This window comes from Meleagris gallopavo, chromosome 1, assembly GCF_905368555.1.
Source record: "Meleagris gallopavo chromosome 1, MGAL_WU_HG_1.1, whole genome shotgun sequence".
NCBI classification, from domain to species: domain Eukaryota; kingdom Metazoa; phylum Chordata; class Aves; order Galliformes; family Phasianidae; genus Meleagris; species Meleagris gallopavo.
In genome coordinates, this window is record NC_139404.1 from 131,114,318 (window position 1) to 131,127,677 (window position 13,360).

The 13,360-nt window shown below is 43.6% G+C and overlaps 1 long non-coding RNA gene across 3 annotated transcripts; it reads right to left on the reverse strand.

Annotated features, from left to right (window-relative positions):
- Positions 1-4,827: 4,827 nt before the first annotated feature.
- LOC146545617 (uncharacterized) lies at positions 4,828-13,076 on the reverse strand. 3 transcript variants are annotated; one of them, XR_014880634.1, is made up of 4 exons: positions 12,791-13,076; positions 10,879-11,060; positions 10,686-10,798; positions 4,828-6,589 (listed from the first exon to the last, which is right to left on the reverse strand). It is a non-coding gene; the product is annotated as an uncharacterized LOC146545617 (long non-coding RNA). The 3 variants fall into 3 exon arrangements; XR_014880635.1 differs by lacking the exon at positions 10,879-11,060; XR_014880633.1 differs by lacking the exon at positions 12,791-13,076 and having other exon boundaries at positions 10,879-12,763.
- Positions 13,077-13,360: the final 284 nt, after the last annotated feature.

Below are 13,360 nucleotides of genomic sequence, written 5' to 3' on the forward strand. Positions count from 1 at the left end.
TGATAGAGCTATAACTGAGGATAACCTTGCTTCTGTAAGTATGTCCATTTTTGTTCTCATGGCTATTTCTACCATATTATCATTGTCAAGCAGAGGTCGCAGAGATGATTTTCCTTTGTGTATATCTGTGAGCGTGTCGGCGTCAAGGAAGTGCAAGATAAGTTAATATTTTGGCTCTTTACTGCCCTATTGATATTCCCCTCAGTACTACAGCAAAGTTCATGGATCTTTATTTCTTTATCAGCCACTACAGCTTTGTTTATGGAGTGGCACATTTACTACAGTGAAAAATCTGTTGGATGCAGGCAGAGGGTATAAACTTGTGCTTCGTTAGACAAAGTGTGACATAGTTCTTTCCAAATAACTGATTTCCTAACAGCAATTGACCAGTTAAGGCCTCATTCGTTCAACTTGAAATAACCAAAAAGATCTGTTGGATGCAAGGTCATTCACTTCTCACCAACTTCTAAATGGGAGAAGCGTGATTCCTGGAAAAAGGACTTTGGATTAAACTACGGTTCAGGTTTCATTTATTCTCCCTAGCAGTGTTATCTACTTCTTTGTTTATGACTACCGAAGAACTTGCTGGCAAGTCACGGGACGCTGTTAAAGTTCAGCAAACGTGTGTCTTTGTCATAAACTTGCAGAAGTGTGCCAGGGAGTCAGGTCTGCTGGGGCAGAGTCCCCCTCTAAAAGGGAAGGGATCCTGGTTTCACAGTTCATGAGGAGCCCAGTACCACAAACTGCTGCAGATGCTGGGAAGAACACTGCGCGATGTAAAAAGAGAAGAATATATAAACATGCATGTTTCAAAAGGGATTTAAAGCACATATACACGATGAGAATGTCTGAGTAAAATGACTTGATAAACTATACAAGGAACAGACCTCCTCAAAGTTTAGCATATAAGATAAATAACCATGGCCTGGAATTAGAGAGAGTTTTCCTTTGATAGGTCTTTCCACATGATCTATTTTGTGGCTGCTTATGCTTTCTTTTGAGGTTCAGCTTACCGTCAGCATGATCCTCTGTCATTTTTACATGTAAACAAGTAATAATGTGCAGATTTCAGTTGCTCTCAATGAGAGGATTCATTTAGCTCAGGATCCATCTTCAGTTCTCACTCTTCCTCATGTATTCATGGCATAATAGATGAAAATAAATGAAAAATTCATAATGATAATAAAAAGTAAACTAAAAATGCTTAATGCTGGATACGATATTTAGTTGATGTTTAAAAAAAAAAACAGATAATGACAAGGAAAGAAACAAACAGGTCCTCCTATATGTCTTAGCTTCTAATGTCCGCCTAACAACATTCATATAAGTTCTACAAGTACATTCAGAGATTGCAGGAAGTCTGAGTACGATTCAGTTAGATAAAGTAGTCAGTCAAGGCCATGGGAAGCCACACATTCAATAGAATAACTCATAAAATTGCCCCGATAACTCATGTAAACTGAAAAGGATTTCTGCTGTCAGCACAAAATGATCACAATTAAAATACTAGTTTGCAAGAAAAAATGTAGTTTCTAAATGAAGAGATTCCTAACAGAGGATTCTTTCAGAAAAAAATCTAAGGGGAAAATTCAGTAAAAAATATAGATCCTTTTTTTTTCCCCAAAACCTTTCATACTTCTCCGCTACAGTCAGTTGAGATCATATGAGAACAAGCAGCTGATTGCTTCAAATTCCATATTCAACCCCACAGAAGAGTATACTGCAACAGCTGCCTCCTTCCTTTGAGCACAATTCACTAGCATTATCCTGTAGATTCAGATGTGCTACAAGATTTACGTGAGAAGGCGGGTACTGAGCCATTGTGTTAGTGTCTCAGAAAGGGACCCTGCTTGCTCTGGGAGCTCATTTCTCTCTGTGGTTCCCTCCCTTTCCTCCCCCGCAGTCTGCTTTGTAGTTTACTGGCCCCTTTACAACTCAGACTGGGGGATACATTTGTGGGGATCATTACCCACCCACTGATATCAGGATGAATCTGACGGCACTCGATATCTGTTCTGTATACTGAAAGAATAATAAGGAGCTAATGACCAAACCTCCTGTAATCACAGAGCATGATTAAGCCTTAAATAACAGTGGAAACTGTAAGAAAATCACAATGTTCTGGTGTTGCTTATTTATGGGCTTAATGGAAAGAGCAGAAGGCTCAGACCTTCATGCTGCTGAGGATCTCTGGGAAGCTGAGGGGCCTTGATTTGCCTTCCTAGCTTGCTCCCAACCCACCAGCAGGGAGATGAATGTAGCACTCAGCTGAGCTCAGAGCTGTATTATGGGAATGGCCACCAAGAAAAGTTTTCTACTCCTGTGGACACCATCAGGCTGAGAATGATCTGTCTCCGGGCAACCAGAAATATCCATGCTGGACCATAGGCTTCACCCACTGGGATCTACAGATGAAGTGGGCAATGTTCAAGGACTAGAGATTGCTGGTGAAGATTCTACAGGGCTCCCTGGGGCTGCCACAACTGCTCCTATGAATGCTCAGGAGGAAGAACTGGCACTGAGCATAGGATATTTTCAGCAGAGGCTCAGGAAGGACAAGGTGGAGGAGATGAGATGTGTTTCTTTTGCTGTGCTGCCTGCTAATGTGACCCAGCAGCAGGTAACATTCTTACTAATTCTGTTGTGGCTGGCAGGGACATAAAGTAGATCGTGCAACACTTCATCAAAGTGCACGATTGCTGCTGTGCTTCTTCTAGTCAGTGAGGGCATTAGCAATTACAATTCTAGTGACGTGATTTCATGTCTGGGATCTGACCTGGCTCCTTTGGTTAATAATACAACCTCCACTGGCTTCAGATTCTGCAATATCACACTCTAGATGATGCAATATCTAAGTAAAAATCTTTCACATGAAAGTAGGTAGATAACAACTTTCCTTTCTGAATAATCACTGAAGTTAGTAAGGAGATTAAAGGTATTTTAGTAAACTTCTCTATTTTCATTCTTTTTCTTTTTTTTTTTTTTTTTTCCCAAGTGGAGATGGAATCTTTAGGCTCTGGTAATCACAGAGGAAGCAAATGTCCTCCTTGAGAAGCTATGGATTTAGGATGGTTTGGCTTGTGGCATAGTGTAGTGCCAGTCAACATTGGATGAGATTTGCAAATCCACTTTCAGTGTTTTCCAGAGTCTTCTTGGTAACCTATGTAAACAGTTTTAGCTGTTATCTAGATCTCAGGCTGCAGGCCTTGCTGCGTTGCAGCCCCAGGTGCTGAGTTAGATGATCACTGACTCCCTCTCCTACCCAACACCATCTACACTGGGGGACACTAGAAGGCTGCAAGGTGAAAGTTGCATCCGATGCTGACTGCTGAAAGGTGGTGGAGAATTAGGGTATACATGTCACTGAAATCTTTTGCTCTTTTCTCATGGCACCTCCTTGGAGAGGTTTCTCTGACTCTGAGCAGAGCACTGTTCAGAGAGACACGAGCACCAGAGAGCCAGAGAAGCTTTCCTTATCAAAAAAGTTATTTCCAACCGACAAGGAGGAGTATTTTCTGCTGTAGCATATCCCAGTGAGCTCACAGTGCTTTCTGAAATCTGTTTTTCTGGGTAGAGTCCTGTGGGAAGAATATGCAAGTTCATCTGCCTCAGCTCTGCAGTTTTATTACAGCTCAGTCAAAACGCTGAGGTGCCAATTCTCTTCCTTTTTTTTTTTTTTTTTTTTTTTTTTTGCTAATTGTTAAAGGAAATATCTTAATTGTGTAGAAGAATGTGCAAGTGTAACATATGACTTATTATTGAGAACCCTTTTTTTTATGCACTGTAAAACTCCATCTGTCCTGTCATCTGGAGTTGGCTACTTCTCTTGCAACACACAAATGCAGATCAAGAATAATAAGTTTTAAATATCCAGTGCAATAAGCAAAGCAGGGTCTGATTTTATTTGACAGAAAGGATTGAAGTATCAGTCTCTGTGCTCTGGATGTCAACGAGGGGAGTATATAGGAGTCTGTGATCCTGACATAAAATAATTTAACTCCCAAATTGGTGAGGCTCTGTGGCCATATCTTACACGTTGCAGGGATTTTTATTCCCTTTGGAGAGAAAATGCCTTGTTGTTCCCTATCTATTGCTGATAACGAGGGGGTGTTAACACGTAAAGCCACTCCTTGGCAGAAGTTGCTGTCAGCATCTTGAGATCTGTAACCTCCTTAGCGGGCATATCACGCAGACACAGCCTGGCCTGTCTTGTGGTCACCAATCAGCCATGCACAGGGCCCACGTCTGCACTCTGTGCTTCGCATAGCCTCAGCGTGGCTGAGGCCTCACGTGTTGCTGTAGGAGATAACACATCTCGGTTACTCTTATTATTTCTAACACTGTATTTTTAGCAATGCAAATTCTTTTATTGCACGCAGGTTTTGATCAGTCGTTAAGGGTTAGGATGACTTAGATAAGTGAAGGAACAAAGTGTGCACTGAGTAATTAAAGTTTGGACTCAGCAAAACCAAGCAACTTTACATATTTCTAGCTGACGTTAAGGCCTGAACTTATCCTTAAATAAACTGAACAGTTGTATTCTCAGTCATGCACGCTGTATGGATTAGGCCTATCACAAAGAAATGAAAGCAAAACTCATCACTGAAAACTTGGCCTCTCCTGTTCTTTCCAGCAAATGTGTGGTGTGCTGATGAGCGTGAGGCAGTCAGTAGTGCTTGTAGGAAGAAAGCAGAATAACAAAGGCCTCTGAAGAAATAAGAAGCATTTCACTTGTGTTTGTGTTTTTTTTTTTTTTTTCCACATGATGTTAATCAGTAAAACTAAGTATTGGTACTAAACAACAATATTCAGCCTTAGATATAATCATCTCCCACAAAATTCAGATAACATTTTTAAGAATGGGATCAAAAATTTCAGAAAATAATTTAATTAGGAACTGCTTTAATGGATATTTGGCAATGAGTTCATGTACGAACAGATTCATCTCTATAGTCATTAAGTTAAGAATATGGATCTCCAAGAAGCCCTATGGGATAATAACAGGACTAAGCATAAATATGTATTATATAAATTGTTGATTTTTAATAGGACTTTACATAGAGTGAAATATGCTTTGATATTCAGCAAAAACATGCTATTATTTTCACAGAATCATAGAATTGTTTGAGTTGGAAGGGACCCTTAAAGGTCATCTAGTCCAACTAGAGTCCTACAGCCTGCAGGTCAGTCCAATCACTGTGCTGTTACCTCCATATTGGTTGACTTGATCAAGTCTACTCTGGGACAAGTGCAGGGAATGGACTGTCCACCTGGAGCCATGTTGCTGTCACTGAACAGCTCTGATAATACACAGAAGCACTGCCGGCATGCAGAAGTGACATGCAAGGGATCCAACCAGCCAGGTGTGTCTGTACATCTAATAAACATGTGCAGAAAAACAAGCTACTGGCAGGAAATTGATGTAGATAGTATAAATACTTTTCCCTAGAAGGCTAAATATAGAAAATACAGATTCCGGTGCTGGCAAGGAGAAATGCATCCTCTTTCCCCAAAATGTAGCAAGGATGCATTGTGCATAATTGGCAAGAATTCCCAGACAGATCCAAAAAGGAAAAGTGATGAGGGTGTAAGGAAGAACCCTCTAAGGAAGGAGAATCATAGAATCATAGAATGGCCTGAGTTGAAAAGGACCACAATGATCATCTAGTTTCAACCCCCCTGCTATGTGCAGGGTTGCCAACCACCAGACCAGGCTGCACAGAGCCACATTCAGCCTGGCCTTGAATGCCGCCAGTGATGGGGCATCCACAACCTCCTTGGGCAACCTGTTCCACTGTCCCACCATTCTCTGAAAAAGAAGAGGGAAGAGCCATCAACTTCCACTGATATTCAAGCCAAGCAAACACATCTCCAGGCCTTGATGAACAGCGGGGTTTCCGGGACAATCCCAACCACCCAGGAGAATATAAAAACACAAGAATCAAGTGGTGAGAAAAGAATCAAGTCCCACTTTTAAAGGCGACAATAATTTTGCCACACAACAATACAGCAAGAATTTGCAGGGATAAAAGAAAGGCAAACAGAATTGGAGTGGAGTATATAAATAAGCACCCAGTCCAACAAAACCATGAATGCAGGTGGTCCCCAGCATGCGGGGGACCAGTGCTCCACGTCTGCCCCTGGATTAAGAGCAGCAGGGATTTGTAATCCAGTGTAACTCTCTCAGTGTCTGCCTGCCAGGGTCAGCTGAGGACTGCAGTGGCTGGGAAGCACGACTGACATCGCCAGGGTAATTCCTCCTTCCTCCTCCCCGCCATCACTCCAGCCAGCGGCAAGCACAGTCCAGGCATGTCTGCACGCATCCAGCCATGCATGTTTTGGAAGGTTAACCCAGGAATGTGATGTGTAGAGGGAATACATCGGGATTTGTGGCACTCCAGAAGTCCTTGTCTGTCTGTGAAAGCGGTGACCTGCCACAACCCCTTCCTTTTGCTGCTATCAGCTTACCGAGTGCGGCTGTCTCCTCAGCTGAACTGACACCGTTCTGTCAGATATGGGGCTGTTTGATCACGTAGACGAGTGTCCTCAGGATGTGCCTAAAGATTGCTCTTTATTCACAACTCAAAAGCTTTCAGGAGGAAAAAGAATACATTTGAGGCACTATAGTGGGCAACTATTATTATTATTATTGCTATTATTATTATTATTATTATTATTGCTATTATTGACCTGCTAATTATAAGCCTGTCAGTCTCACTTCAGTGCCTGGTAAAAGTATCATAGAATCATAGAATCACAAGTTGGAAAAGACCTACAAGATCATCTAGTCCAACTGTCCACCCACTACCATTGCTACCACAAACTACTAAACCACACCTCATAGCTCCTCATCCCATGGAGATTATTCTGGGAGTTGTTGTAAAATACCTAAAAGACAAGGGAAAATCCTGTTTAATGAACTTAATTTCCTTTTATGACAAAGTTACCCACTTAGATCACCAAGAAAACCAATAGACATAATCATTTTGGATTTCAGCAAAGCTTTCAATGTTGTTTCCAATAGTACCCTTCTGGACAAAATATCCAGCATACCAATAGACAAAAACTTAATGTGATGAATGAACAACCAGCTGATGGGTTGAGCTCAAAGGATTATAGTAAATGGGGTTACATCAAGCTGTGCCCTGGCAGCCAAAAGGACCGGCTGTACCCTGGCGTGCTCTGGCCCAACGCTGCCAAGCTACAAAGATGGCGGAGGCACTAGAAGGGAAGACATGTGAGGAGTGGCTGAGGCCCCTGGGTGCGCTCAGAGAAGAGCAGAGGAGCTGAGGGGAGGCCTGATGGCGGCTGCAGCTCCTCACAGGGAGCGGAGGGGCAGCGCTGAGCTCTGCTCTGTGTGACAGCACAGGGCCCGAGGGAACGACATGGAGCTGTCAGGGGAGGGGCAGCTGGGGGTGAGGGAAAGGGTCTACACCACAGGGCTGTGGGCATGGAACAGGATGCCCAGGGCTGTGGGCACGGCCCCGAGTGCTGGAGTTCAAGAAGCATTTGGACACTATTCTCAGACATGGGGTTTGGATTTTAGATGGTACTGTGCAGATCCAGGAGCTGGACTTGGTGGTCTTTGTGGCTCCCTACCAACTTGGGATATTCCATGAATCTATGGACCCTATTGAATCTGGATTATTTTTGAAGAAAATAAAAGTTTGCTATAAACTCAGACAGAAACTAGATTTTATCAGTAGGCCCACACCACATAGGCACATTTGAGGAAGTTTCCAGATGCAGCAGGATTGCTACAAAGGGAAGTAAAAGCAGCAAAGAAGCATTTATAGGGAGGAGTAGCAATCATGACAAAGAAACAAAATGCATCTTCCAAATTTTAAAATAAGATCAGTGCTATTATTAAATACACGAGTTCAACTTAGCAGGGTTTTTTTTCTTTTTTTCCTTTTATCATATTGAGAATAAATGGATAACTGTGGTTCCAAATCCCATCTTTCCCTCATGGGAAGCATCCATCTCTTTTAGGGCTGCCACAACACAGTGAGGAAGTTTGCAGCTCAAAATCTGCCTCCACTCATTTGATTTGCTTTTGCATATCCTCCTTTCTGCCAATGCTAGCATGCTGCATGGAATGAAAGAGCTAATTTAACATGGCGTTCAGCTGTGTGCTGCCTGCAGAGCCTGTGGGAATGGTTTCATAGGGGTGCTCTGTGGAGGTGAGCCAAAATTAAGGCAAAATTGTATGCTGCAGCACAGATTCAGCACAGTTTTCTACCTTCAAGCAGCCAGTGGGAGGGTGCAGCTGCTAGAATTGCACAGGTGAAATTGATGGAGCTACCTCAGATGCTCTGGAATAAATTTTCCAGTGTTATTTTTCTAGTCTGCCCTTTCTCCCTTCCAAAAGGAATCAGAAAACGCCATGCTGCAGCTCACCACCACAGCACTCAGCTGTCAGGAGTAGTTTTCCTACAGGCACAGTGTTGCAGGCAATGCTTTCATTTTGAGAAAAACAGAAGTGTTTAGATGGTAGAGAGACCTTGGCACCAGCTGCCTAGCTTATCCTTTTGCAGGTAGATGATCCTACTGTGCTTGGACGGAGGAAAAGCATAAATCCTCATCATTTTGTGTTTTGCTATATGCACTCTAGTTTTTGCCCCCTGCGGCTGTCCCAGCTCTTATCTTGGGTACATCTTCTTTGCAAAAGGAAAAAGCATCAGGAATGACTGTCAAAACACAACAGTTTTGCCTGCAGGAAGATGAGTGATGTTGCTGTAACCCACAGCCTGAATGCTATGTAAAATACCAGTTAAAATAGAATTGTTTGCATAAAATAAAGCTCAAAGTTTTCTTAAAGCCTGATGTTATTTACAAATAAACAGTCCCAGAATGAAAAAACCCGGGCATATATGATTTATAAAATGACAAAAAAAGTCAAATGACCATATAGTCTTATTTTTTTACAGAGGTTTTTCAGCTTGCTCATTGTCCTGAGTATTAAATAGCACCTCTGAGCTTCTGAATGTTACCAACAACTACTGTTTCCTTGACAAAACCACAAGAGAGAAATAAATCTCATAAAGAGATTGCTAGGCAGCTGTTTGTTAATGGCTAAATGCTTGCAAGTGTTACACTGTATTACCTCTGTGTTCATGCAGCTCAGCACTTGACTAGGAATCAGGAGATGTGAGCTCAGTTTCTCCAGACCACCTGGCTGCATAGCAAATTTTGGTACAATTAGCAGTGCCAGATCCCTCTCTAAAAGAACTACACCACCTCCACTTCTGTGCAAAACCCAAATGCTGCGCATCAATGAAGAAAAAGACCCATGACCGTTAGCTAATAATATGCAAGTGCCTTTCTGTGCAATAAATGAATAAATTTTATTTGACATATAACTCTATATGCCTACTGTGGAAAGATGGTACACAGTTTCTACAGTTGTGAAATTGATGTTGTGATGGTTGACTGCAGCATCCTACAAATGCATGGGGAAGCAGGGCACTCTGCCCATCTCTGAAGGCCATCTAGGAAGGTATCCCTGCTAGCACCAGCACTGCTGGCAGCCGATCACCCTCACCATGCACTGTGGAGCAGAACCATGCCTATAGGGGATGGCTCACCTTGGGGCACTCTGGGCAGCCCAGCTGCAGTCCCACCATCACCTCGTTCTGCGTCATTGCTGCCTTGTGTGAGCTGAACGCACTTGTCAACCCACAGCCGGAGATGCTAGATGACAGGTCGCTGCCTGGGGCTCAGCTTCTCCATCGCTCCACACTGACACAAGCCTGCACTGCTGCCAGTGGGGCTGTGTGTCCCTGCTCCATCCCTGGCTGCATCACTGGCCAGTGGGTGGCCAGCAGGGACCCCCATGCAGACACAAGCCCTGCTTGCTGTGCAGCCACCCTTCACTGGCAAAGAGGACCTGGGAGATAGAATCAATCATAGAATCATAGAATCACTCAGGTTGGAAAAGACCTTAAAGATCATCAAGTCCAACCACGGCCTAACTATACTACCCTAACTCTAACAGCCCTCTGCTAAATTATGTCTGTAAGCACCACATCCAAATGGTTTTTAAACACATCCAGGGATGGTGACTCAACCACTCCCCTGGGGAGCCTATTCCAGTGCTTAACAACCCTTTCTGTAAAGAAGTGTTTCCTGGTATCCAACCTAAACTTACCCCGGCACAACTTGAGGCCATTTCCCCTCATCCTGTCACCTGTCACCAGTGAGAAGAGACCAACCCCACTCTTGCTGTAAGCACCTTTTATATACTGGAAGAGAGTGGTAAAGTCTCCCCTCAGCCTCCTTTTCCCCAGACTAAACAGCCCCAGTTTCTTCAATCTCTCCTCGTAGGGCTTATTCTCCAAGCCCTTCACAAGCCCTGTTGCCCTTCTTTGGACCTGCTCCAAAGATAACATGGCTGGCAAAACAGCACAGTCATGTGTTATCATGGAACTGCCTAAATGAGGGTGATGGTCCTCCTTGTTAGTCTAGTGATGACCATGAGTGTTCTGGATCTACAATGCTAGACTGGGGATGCTCTGCTTGTGGATGATGTGAATTTCCCTCTCCAGCAAATTTTACAAGCGGACTATACAGATTTCTATTGAGAAAGACAAATACAGACGAATGGTTCAAACACTGTGCTGGAGGGTCTACCTAAATTGGAGCTGACCCTATCTTGGTACTAGAGGCGAGTCTGGGCGTCTCACCTGGAATGCTGGGGTCCAGTTAAATCTTGATAGAAGTAAACAAGCAATAAAATCACTGTATAAGCAACTGCGGTGTGTTATTCTTCCCTTAAAAGCATAGCTGCAAGAGAAGACTTAAAGCAGATTTGAGTTAATCAAGTGAAGCTCTGCCAGTCTCATGCTTGACATATGCATGCACTCAGGCATGACTCACCCTTCAAACAGTGATTCATCATTAGTTTTTATGAGTTTGTGTGTCTTTTGTCCATCCTTGTTACAGTCTCTTGCCATTGTCTCACAAGTGCAGTGATGGTTAAAACAATATTAAAACTAGACTTTTAATTGGGTCTTCACTGCAGCATACACGGTGAGGCAGAGAGGCCATGTGCCTGTATTCTGATGAGAAACGGGGAAGTGAGCAGCAGTTTATGGCTTTAAAATGGGTAAAGGGAGAAGGAAAGGGGCTAGGGTAGCTGTAAGAGAGTTGATTTTGGAAGGGCAACATTGTCAAACCATGCAATACTGCATTCTGTTACTGCATAAGGAGCTGCAGCAGTCTGGTGAGCTTGGAGGAGTACTGGAGTACTACTGGCTAAAAATCTCAGAGTTTTGCATCAGCACAAATATGAGAAGCTAAGTGCCACACTCTCTGCCTCTGTGATGCCCAGGAGTGTGCCTGCTCTGACAGCATTAGGTAGTTTGAAGCATTTGGCTTATTTCTTCCTTGGCACAACACAGCGTACGGCCTCCTGTGCTGTTCATGCCAGGCTGGAGCAACGAGCCTTCCAGGGAGCTGGTGAGAGGTTGTGCTGCCAGCAAGCAGGTCTTTCAAGTCTTTTCACCTAAAAAATAAATTACCCTCTGCAAAATTGCTCAGTGTTCAGTTTTCCTCCATGTGACATCCAGTGATAGTAAACAGAATAGACTTCTACATCTCAAATAGTGAGAATTGAGGAAAATTATTCTTTTTTCAGGTAGATCTTGCAGCATAGTGTTTTAACAATTTGTCCTCTGAGAACTGAAATGTGGCCAGAAGATTGAGGATCTCTGCATGGAAAGAAAGACAAGCCTCTTCTCACTTCAAGCATCTAGGTCTGCTTGTGTAAGCAGAGGGTAAGAGTTTACAGTGGATTACAGGTCATCATTTCTAATGGCATTTGCTCTTAAACGGTTACCAGCTTTATTATCTGTACCCATTAAAAGCGGATTTGAAGGAAGGGATATTAGCAGCAATGCCAGACTGTACATATGTTTCATTTCATACTGAAGAGGTCTAAAGAGAGAAATGAGCTCAGCAATAAGTTTCTATAAATCCAACTTTTACATTCAGTATTTTAAACTGTGTTACTTGCTCTGTTTCTCTTTGTTCCACCTGCTATCTTTTTCTGCTTCATTTTCCTTTGCTCTCTGTGTCTCTTTTGTATGTCAAGCTTGTAATGTATTTAATGTATTTCTTAGATTCTAGTACTTTTCCCTCTTTAGAGTCAGCCTGCTCTCATCTCTCTTTCTCTGCAAGGAAGTCTTCTCTTTCTGATTGTGTCTTTCTTTAGCTCCTTGTTCCCCATTTCTTCCCAATTTAATGCATTGCTAAGACTTCTCTTTTCTTCCCTTTGTTAAATGTCTCTCTTAAGGCACTGTTCCTCATCTCATCCCCATCTGCACTCCTTCCCTCATTTACCTGCTCTTTCAAATGCTAAGGGCTTCTCCCCTTTGTTCTCAGTTTTCCATCCCTTCCACTCCTCACCTCTCCTTGTTCTCTCCTCACCAGAGCCTCTTCTTCCCCCCTTTTCACTCTTTTCTTCAGCATTGCATACACTTTTCTGCCTACTTTCTTTCCCCTCTCAAGAGGACGATCAAAGTCTGAACACTCTTCCTGACTTCCCAGGGACTATTCAGGAATACATCTCTCTTTCAGGAAAACTCCAAAAAGGAAAACCAGGAGAGTTAGTGGGATCTTCTTTGTATTATTTGAGACCCTGGGGGACGATAAAAACTTTTGTGGTTTGCAGGGTAAGTTTCTTCTCTAGGTATGTGGTCTACCAGTGTGAACAAGGGCATGAGATTTGCTGAGCTGATCCTGTACCTTGCAAGAACACCTCTCTCCACCAGCCTTGGTAGAGGCTTACCTTGGCCGTCTCCTTCATACTTCGCAGCTACAGAGGACTGACAGTGTGGCCACTTCCCATCGAGCAGTGTTGGCAACCAACAGGGATCCCTTGTCTCTGTCACTCTTTTAGTACCACAGTACATGTACAGCAGCCCTCAGACGGGGACCAAGCCACTGCAGGTTCACTATCTTGGTCACTCCCAACATCTCTTCCAGACTTTGGTCCCTCTCTGTCCACAGGGTGCTGGAGGAAATCCAAGCTCCACAGGTCTAAGTCCTTTCCTCAGGGTGGAGAAAAGGAGAGGGAGAACTCAGCTTGCCTTGTGTTTCTGTAGAATCATAAAATCACAGGATGGCCTGGTTTGGAAGGGTCCTCACAGCCTGCTCAGCCCCAACCCCTGCTGTGGGCAGGGCTGCCCCGCACCAGCTCAGGCTGCCCAGGGCCCCATCCAACCTGGCCTTGAGCGCCTCCAGGGTTGGGGCACCACAGCTTCTCTGGGCAGCTGTGCCAGTGCCTCACTGCTCTTTGAGTGAAGACTTTCTTTATAATGCCTAAACTAAAGCTACTCTCTTTCAATTTAAAACCAAT